This window comes from Arachis ipaensis, chromosome B03 (assembly GCF_000816755.2).
Source record: "Arachis ipaensis cultivar K30076 chromosome B03, Araip1.1, whole genome shotgun sequence".
NCBI classification, from domain to species: Eukaryota; Viridiplantae; Streptophyta; class Magnoliopsida; order Fabales; family Fabaceae; genus Arachis; species Arachis ipaensis.
In genome coordinates, this window is record NC_029787.2 from 116,129,603 (window position 1) to 116,139,456 (window position 9,854).

At 36.3% G+C, this 9,854-nt stretch overlaps 1 long non-coding RNA gene across 1 annotated transcript; it reads left to right on the top strand.

Annotated features, from left to right (window-relative positions):
* Positions 687 to 3,695, top strand: LOC107631139. The gene is made up of 4 exons (XR_001618497.2): positions 687 to 1,334; positions 1,417 to 1,564; positions 1,681 to 1,818; positions 3,515 to 3,695. It is a non-coding gene; the product is annotated as an uncharacterized LOC107631139 (long non-coding RNA).

A 9,854-nucleotide genomic window follows, 5' to 3' on the forward strand; every position in this document is an offset into this window, starting at 1 on the left:
TCCTTCATGTTGAACATCTCGTATTCTTTTCGCAGCATATCAATCCTCGTTTCTTTGACCTGTTTAGTGCCTTCGTGCGTAACCTGGAGTTTTTCCCAGATTTCTTTGGCTGTCTTGCATCTAGACACCTTTCGGTACTCTTCAAAGCTGATAGCACAATGAAGAAGGTTGATGGCTTTAGCATTCAGCTCCATCTTCTTATTGTCGTCCTCATTCCATTCAGCTTCTTCTTTTGGAGTCACCACTCCATCAGCACTTGTTTTTGTTGGAATCTTAGGACCGCTCATAATAATCTTTCATATGTTGTAATCAATGGATTGGATGAAGATTATCATCCTCTCTTTCCAGTAGGCATAGTTCTTCCCATTGAAGAAAGGTGGCCAGTTGTTTGACTGGCCTTCAGTGAGGGTGTAGGCAACTGTGGTTGTGCCCAAGTTGTTCGCCATTGGATCTTTGCTCCAAGCGGTTAATGTAAGACCCATAAATTTCAAAAAAAAAAAGAAAATTAAATTATATTATTTCTAATTATAAATTAGAATACTAGATTAAAAATTGATTAGTAAATTGATAATTAAGTAGTATTTTTAAAGTAATTTTAAGAGATTAAATTAAATTTCAAATTTGTACAACATACTTTAATTTTATTAAAATTTACCAAATTTCAATTTACCTAAAATTAATAAATTATTGATTTCATTTTTGTCCCAAATTAAACCCTAATTTGCTAAACACTTCCTAAAACTTTAACCCTAATTACCCCACTCCCTTCAGCCGCCATACCCCTTTCCTTTTCTTCCAAAAACAAACTCACAACACCACACTTAGCAACAGCCAAAAATCCACAGAAAGAAAGAAAGAGAGGAGAGGGTGCGAATCAGGAGGGAGAAGAAAGGGGGAGAGCGTGCCGACAAGTCACTGCCGCTCGTCGCGCCACTGTCTTCGCCGATGAAGGAGGAGCGAGGAGAGTGTGTCACGGAGCAGGGGAAGCTCGTGCGAGTGAGGAGCGTCGCCACCGTCGTCGCGCCGTGCGCCGCCAGCTTCGCTGCACCTCGTCATCACCATCGTCGTCGGACCACCATGGAGTCGTTGCCGTCGAACCGGCACTGCGAGCTGCTATCGAGCCTCAAGCAGAATCCGATGCGAAGAGAGAGAGACATAACAACGCGAGGAGAGAGAGAAGGCGTTGCGGGAGTTTCTGCCGCCGCTGCTCTCTCCGCCATCGCCGCTGCCGGAGTCACGAGATGAGGTGGGGAAGGAGACCATTTTCCCTGTTGCTGTTGCAGTCACTGCGCTACTACTGCTACGCTTCATTTTCCTTGTTTTCCTTAATTACCGTAAGTCATTTTTGTTTCTGAACCCCCACTGCTATTGTCATGTTATCCATTGATTGAGAAGTTTAAGACGTTGTTGTTTTAGGATTAAGCTGCTACAACTGTGGACTGTGATGGTTGATGCTCTGAAAGAGTCGTCGCTGCTGGGGCGACTGGAATTACTACTGCCAGTTCTACCGTTGCTACCAATGCTGTTGACTTGCCCCAATTCAAGTTCAGTGTCACTGCCCTAGGTCTAGCCTGTCTCCTGACTCTGTTTCACTTTTATACTCTGAACTGCCTTGGTCTCGTTTATCTATTTATTACGATTTAATTCCATTTTATTTTCGGTATTGCCTTGAATTTTTAGAGTTGTTTCCGCGTTTGATTCCATCAAATTTGATGTTGCTGCTGTTAATACTGCTGATTCTAATGCCATTGCTGCTGTTGCTGTTAATTTGGAATAAGTGGGTTTGTCGCCTTTGATTCTTGAATTCAGCTAGTCGAGGTAGGGGCGCTTTTCTTAAACTTGTTTACTTTCCAGAGTTGTTATAAATCGATATTAATGCGTAAAATACATTTTTGGTGATTTTGTAAGTCTTATGAATTGAATTGAGTTGTTTTGGATGAATGAGGTTATTAGTTGTATTGATTGATTGATCGATTCAGAAAGTTGAATATTCTGATTAGTTGACGGATGTTGTTAAAGTAGTTTTTCTAGAGTTATTGGAAGATATTTAATAATGGCATTTGGTTTAACTTTGGAAATGATTCGATTTTAGGAAAGTTTTAGTATTGAAATTTGATTTGATATTGAACCTGATTTGATATCGGAATTTGATTTTAAAACAAATTTGGAAAGGGCTTGATATTTGAAAACGATTTGTTTATTGAGAATAATTTACTATTTTGGAAATGGGTCGAACAGGGTTTGAGGAACGGTTTGGTTTGAAACTGTTTGAGAAAACCGAGAGTTCTTAATTATTGATTAATGCTGTTGAATGAGATTGATTTAGATTGTGATTTATAGGACTGGTTGATTGGATTCTGGATTTTGCTATTTCCTTGTGTTGAGTGTGGTTGTTGTGAAAATTGTTATTGGGAGTGATTTGACTGATTAACAGGTGTTTGGTTTGGTTTTGGTTGGGACCCGAAAAGGGTGGCAGAATCCGAGTTTTAGAGGAGATGCTGCCGAAATTTTATAAAATTGGAAGTTTTGTTTGAAGTAATTATTTAAGAAGATTTAGTTCTTAAACGTTATTTATTTAAGATTGATTTATTTAGAAAAGAAAGAATTATGTTTTGGATTGAGATTGTTGATTAACGGAAAGAAGGATGATGAGGATTGATTTGAAATATGATTTTAAAATGAATTTGGAAATGGGATATGGATTGATGAATGATGATGATATTGAAAATGGCTTAGATATTGATGAATGATGAATGAATTGTTTATATGGCTTATGAATTTGAAATATCTGAGATACGAGGTTCCCTGGATTAAGTGCCGTGGCTTGCCACCACGTGTACCAGGTTGAAAACTCGATACTCTGTTGACCCTACGACGTAAGTGTGACCGGGCACTATATAAATTCCCGGGAATGTTACCCCCATTGAGCAATATTGATTATTTGAGAAAAAGCTATGCATAGACTCTTGGGGATCCACGTCGGGGGACAGTCTAAGGACAATTAAGACTTGTCGGGTTGGCTTGGGTTGGCTGGATAACCGACAGATGAGCCTCATCAGCCATAGGACAGGCATGCATCATATGCATTTGTATGCTTTGCTTGGGTTTGAACTTGTTTTGGTTTGCCTAATTGCTAAACTGTTCTTAACTGCTACTTGAACTATTTGCTGTAACTGCTACCTACTTGTGCTTTCCTTGTCTGTCTTGCCTGTGTTTGTCTTGGTGTGCTACATTTGAGAATGAACTTTGGTGCTGAATTAATGACTGAGTTGTTTGATTGCATGGTTGGTTTCTGATTGAGATTTTCTTATAAGAAAGGAAAGATTTTGGACTTCTGAAAGATTAAATATTGTTTCTTTGAAAGAGTTTTGAACGATTTCCTATTGGTTTTAAAAGATTCATAAGGCAATGATAATCACTGAGCTTGAAAACAGTTTTCTTATTAAATATCTTCTTATGACAACTTTGAAACTTCGCGGTGAGACCGTGTGGTTAGGTTCTCACCCCCCTACAGCTTTACCTTTTCAGGAACCAGATGAAGAGGCATTAAGAAGAGTTATACTGGGTTTGACTTATATGCTGCTGTGTTAATTAGATTATTTTCTTCCCTCATCTTTGTCATTACAAACTTGTAAGAGGGATAGGAATTGTATGTTCTATATGTATATTATTTTATGAGGTATTATGTAAGGAGTCTTGTACATGAATCTATGCCTGCTTGCATTTTTCTTAAGATAAAGTGTTTATTTTCATTTAATAAAAAAAAAGGAAATCAGCGAATACAGTGTCGAGTCAGGCTCCTATTTTAGTATTTAGTATGTAAAGCAGTCGTAATACTTCTTTCTATCAGAGTGGCGCAGCCGGAAGCGTGACTTCTGATAGTGAGGGTGTTACAGTTAAGCTTGATTCTTGAGACCTTAGCTCTGATACCAATTGAAGGTTGTGGTAGGCTGAGAGAAGGGGGTTGAATCTATGCCTTTCTTTTAAGTTACTGAACTGACCCTTTAATCAATCTTTGAATTTCTGATTCTTTTTGAACTCACCAGCGGAAATTTATGTGACAATTTATTTTTGTCTCATGAATATCAGAAAATAGAACAGTGCAAAGAAGAGAAAAGCTAACACCAGCATATATCCTGGTTCGGTTGCCTTGTGCTATGCAACCTACATCCAGTCTCCTCCACAACAATGGAGGAATTTTCACTATAGTTAACAGTATTACATACACCAATTCCACAGGATCGACACAATCCTTTCACACTCAAATTCTAACCCAACTTGACATTGACTATGCTAATACCTAACTATTCACTCTTAGTGCTAACCCAACTAAGAAAGGGATACCTTACAGGTACACGATACAAGACACAAACATACCTAAAGAAATCTGAAAATAACTCTAGGCTTTTCTCTCAAGTGTATCACTCAGTCTTTTTCCACTTATGGCTTTTACTTGAGCTCTCTCAATATGCCTTTTCACTCAAGAAATTATAGAAAGATAAACATAGAAAAGTAAATTACAATCTGTAAAACATGAAGGAAATTGACTTCATCAACAGCCTCTTTGCTATGTGATAAACCAGATTTGCATGTCTCTGATTCAGTTCTTCATTTTTGGCGGAATGCTTCTTTGAAAGAAAGCACTGTCCAAGTAGAGGAACTTCTTTAGAGAGCTACTTCACAGAACAAAATCTCAATACACTGGGTTATCTCTCCTTGCTTCTGAATAAACAAAAATCTTCCTTTTATCTCCTTGCATGTTGCTGGGTTGCTCTTCCTAGGTCAACTTCTTGAGCAGTGTGCTTTACCAACCCCAGCCACTCACTTTCTCCCATTTTTACTTAAATTTGGGACTTTGCTTCTGACCTCTTTGGTTGACCAAAAACCACAAGTCATCATGAACAAAAGTTTCCAATGGTAAAACCTTATCTCAGCCCTTGAAAATCAACTTGATCCCCAAGATATGTTTAAGACCGTGGATTTACAGCAGAGAAGAACAGACAACATCTTTCCCATATATCTCAGAATGGATAGGCAGAATGCTGAAGATGAAGAGAAAAAGATCTGATGCATGTAAAAGGAAATGGGTTACCTTTAATCTTTTCTTAAGCTTGATTTGGTTTGAACTTGCTGATTTGACATCTGCCTTTCAAGCTTAATCTCTCTCTTTCTTGCTTCTTTGGTGATTAGCTTAGGAAAGAAGCTCTCTCTCTCACTTTTTCTGATTTCTGACCAAGGCACAAAAGTGAAGTTGCTTTTGGTAAAGCAAATGAGAGGGATTTGCTTGCTGAAATCAAATCGGGCTTGGATCGGGTTATGATTTGCTTGGCCCGTTTTGATTTCTCAGCTTTGTTTCCTTTTGGGCTTCATTTATGTTATTAACCCACCAGCCTTGTTTTTATTTTCATTCTATTTGGGCTGCTAAATTGAATTTTGGCCTGCAACATTTAATAAATAATTAGCAACATACAATTTTTAATAATCAACACTAATTATTTATTTTGCCTAAAAATAATATTTGTCATCATTAATTAATTTAGTTAATTTCTTAACTCAACAAATAATTTCACACATACATCAACCTAGGGTTCATGAAACTTTATAAATCACAAGAATTTGGTGATCTCTTATCTTAACCCACAAAATTTGTTGATGAAATTCACCAATAGCTTATACTAGAGTACCCCTAAACAACCAAAATCACAAGATTTCTCAAAACCATAACTAAATTTTAAATTGAACATGTTCTACAAAAATGGGGTGAGAGAATTCAAAATTATTACCAATCTTTTTAGATAGAATTGTAGAAGATGATATGGACTTCGTATAGTCGTAAACGGTGTAGCAATTGGAGCACCGGAGAGGAAGTTATGGTGGTTTGAATATATCAAAAGCTAGGATTTTCTCTCTTCTTCCATCTTTTCTTCAATTTCAGCATGAAACACTTATGAATGAGGTTTGGTTGCTGAATGGCCATTAGTAAGGGCTTATATATGTTAGATATGGGCCCAACTTGGGCCCGATTTATTGTCCAATTTTGGGGCAAAACCTTTAAAATTAGCATTTTTAATTCACATTTTAAAAGGGGTACCTCACTGGTACAAGATACAAGACACAAGAAACAACCTAAAAAAATCTGAAATCACTTTAGGCTTTTCACTCAAGTGTATCACTCAGCCTTTTATCACTCATAGGATTTTTCTTGATTCCTCTCTTTCTGCCTTTTACCACTCAAGAAATTACAGAAAGATATACACAGAAAATGAAATACAAACTGTAAAAATTTGAAGGAGATTAATGCTTCAACAGCCTCTGTTGCTATAAGTTGAACCAGATTCACTTGACTCTGATTTCGTTCCCTCATTCTGGCAGAATGCTTCTTTTACTAGAAAGCATTGTCCAAGTTGATGAACTCTACTCAGAGAAAGCTTCTCAGAACAAAACTTCCAAACCCAGGTTCTCTCTCCTTCTTTTCAAAAAATTGAAAATATTTCTTTTGTATTTCTTTCCAAGTAGCTGAGCTACTCTCCTCTGAGTCAACTCCTCGAGTTATGTGCTACCAACTTAGCCTTTCACTATCTTCCATTAATCCCTAAATTAGGAATTTTGGAACAGACCTTTTTTTGCTTGACCAGATGCCTTAGATCAGCAAAGATAAAAGTTGGTCAATGATAAACCCAAATCCGAACTATTAATAATGTGCTTTGTCTCCAAGAAACTTTGTGAACCATTGATTTACAGCAGCAGAGATCAAAGACTTCTTTCTTCATTTATCCAAAAATGGTGTCGCAGAGAGTTGGAGAAGGAGTGAAGAAATTAACATGCATGCAAATGGAAATAAATCACCTTTATCTTCTGACTTAGCTTAATACGGTTTGGTTTTGGCAATTAGACATTTGCTTTTTGCTTAACCTTTCTCTCTCTTTCTTTTCTGGTGATTGGAGCAAGAAGAACGAAGCTCTCTTTCACTTTCTTTCTGAGTTTGTGACTGAAGCAAACATGTGAGGTGCTTTGGAAGGCTTCATCTTGATGGAGTTTTCATGGGCTTGGGTTTGAATAATTTCATTCAGCCCAGCTAGTTGCTTTGCATTATTCTTCTTTGGACTTTGAGTGTTAGGAAGCCTACCGAAGATTTTGTTTCTATTTTTATTTGTTTGGGCTGCTGCAACTTTTATTTAGGCCTGCATCACTTAAACAAATGCAATAAAAACTAATTAGGTGATTAACCTAATAAAATAATGTTTGTCATCATCAAGTAAATTTCTTAACTCAACACCTTAAATAAAAAATATATTTAAAAATATAATAAGAGTGTAAATAATCAAGGTTTTGTAAAATGATTTGAATCGACCAGTCGAACCGATCGAATCGTAAACCGCTGCCATACACGGTTCGGACAGAAGTCAAAACCGCCAAATTTAAAAACCGACAATAGACTGTTGAACCGACCGGAAACCGTTCGGTCGAACCGAACCATGACCCGGCCGGTTTTTGAAATGTGTTAAAAACGGCTGCGTTTTTTGTTGCTGAAAGTGAACCCTAACTCCTCTCTGGTCTCCAGTCTCCACTCTCCACTAACGGGCAGAAGCGGAACACGAAGCAGCACTCACCTAGACGGCTGGATCGAGCTTCCGGCGCAACATCCGTCCAGCCACCACCGCCGCCGTCGCAAATTCCGTGCAGCCAACGTCAACCAGCTCTGTTTGCACAGCCACTTCCTGTCGCGCTTCCAGCTGTGTTTGATATTCGAAAATCGGAACCACCGCCAGTGCCACTTTCCGTCGCGCAGATACTTCCCGCCGGCGCCAGCTCTGTTCCACACTTCCACCCCGTCAGCCACTATCTTGCCTCTTGCCAGCCACTGTCCCCGCCAGCTCTGATTTTTTCCAGGCTTCCAGCTTCTAACCCTAGGTATAAAATTTGTTCTTTGTGTTTTTTAATTTTTGAATCTGCTGTTTAATTTTTGAACCTTCCAGGCTGCTGTTTTAGTGTTTTTTATTTTTTGAATCTGCTGTTTTTGAATTTTTGTTGATAGATTTATTGATTTTAGGATTTACGGTGATTATTTGCTGCTGTTTTTTAATTTTTGTGCTCTGTTCATTTGCTTCCATATATTTTCTTTGATAGTATTTTCCCGATTATAAATTCTGGTTTTGAGTCAAAACTTTGCATTTGTTGTCTGTAGTTTGATTTGAGATCAAATTAGATCTGATCTGATCCTATTAAGTTCAAACTATTCTTGTGGATTTTTGGTGTAGAATTGTTGGTTACCTGTTTGAAGTGTGTATTTCTTGTGATTGGATCTGTTTTGAACTGGATTGTGATTTTATGCTGCATTAGGTGCTGATAGTTTATCTTGGGTGTACTTTTGGGATCATTTACTTGTTAATTATTGGACTTTCAGTTTGGTAAGGATCTTCTTGTACAAATTTGTTATCTTTCTTTAGGTTCCTTATAGGTTTATTTGTAACAAATTTATATAAATTTTGGATCATTTTGAATGTATTTGTTGGCGCAATTGTAAGAAATATACTGAAATTTCGGTTTCAATTTCAGTATCTCAAAGTCTTCTGGTTCTTTGAGTTTTTATACTATTGTACACAACCAAACTCATGATAAATTAGTCGTTTTTTTGCAGGTGCCAGTTTGTATTAGTTCTATTGAAGAATTTGCTTGTTTTCTTGTTGAATAAGAAATAAATTTTTTCTTTCTGTTTTTCTGCATTTGTATGTCAGAATCTTGCCGCGAGAGAAGTACGAATGGTTCCTTGATCTTCAGCGAAATGGAACTGCGAAGAACTCTGGTTTCACTCTGCGGTTCGACCTTATGGTCCTCTTCATAACTGGTCTTACCAATGTTAGGGATGTTATCCCTTTCCCAAGAAGCTATGGCATAGCCAACAACTAACTAACTATGGATACAAGAGAAGTATGATACTCTGGGTGTGTGTAGCATATCAGTTTGAATGTAAGTCCTACTGTCGACAACATTCATATTTTAAATGCTATAAGATTAGATTAGAACATTCAACCAAGCACTATCTTAATTTCACTTGTTATTATTTAATTCTGAGTTTGTATTTTGATAAGATCATATGATTTTGGTTAATGACATTTCATGTATAATTTTAAATTTAGAAGATATTTTAATATTTATATTAGATTATAATTATATTTTAGGATGTTTATTTGTAATTTGTTTATTATTCTATTCTAAAACAATTTTTTCGGTTGAATCATGATTGAACCGGTTGGACCATTAAACCAATAAACCAGTAACTAAAACGTTTCGATGATCGGTTCGGTTTTCAAAACCTTGTAAATAATAGCATTAACTCTTTTCCCTGCTATAATTTATATATAAATAGTTTTTGTAAGATTTTGGTGATAAATCATTGATGTCTTACGCCTTTAGATTTTATGAGAAAATATTAATATGATAATAGCCAAGAGGGTGTGACGAACTGATGATAACCCAAATTTTATTTGAGATAATATGATGACTCTATCGCTAGTAACAAAGAACAGTCCAAAATTTAAATAATCTAGCATAAAATTGAAGGCTCTATTAATTTTTCGTTTATTTGACATTTTTCCAAAACTACCCCTATCTATATTCAAACTTTATTTTTCTAGGTTAAACCAATCACCCTCTAATTGAAAAGGGGCAATAATCACTCAAAAGAACAAATATTACACCAATAAATATTATATACCATAGATGATCAAAATAAAAATGTTATTCATATACTAAAATTAGTTATTATGAATTTATATATAAATATATGTATTATTTAATTTATTTCTAATATATATTTTATATTCTAATATATAATTTATATAGTAACTAATTTC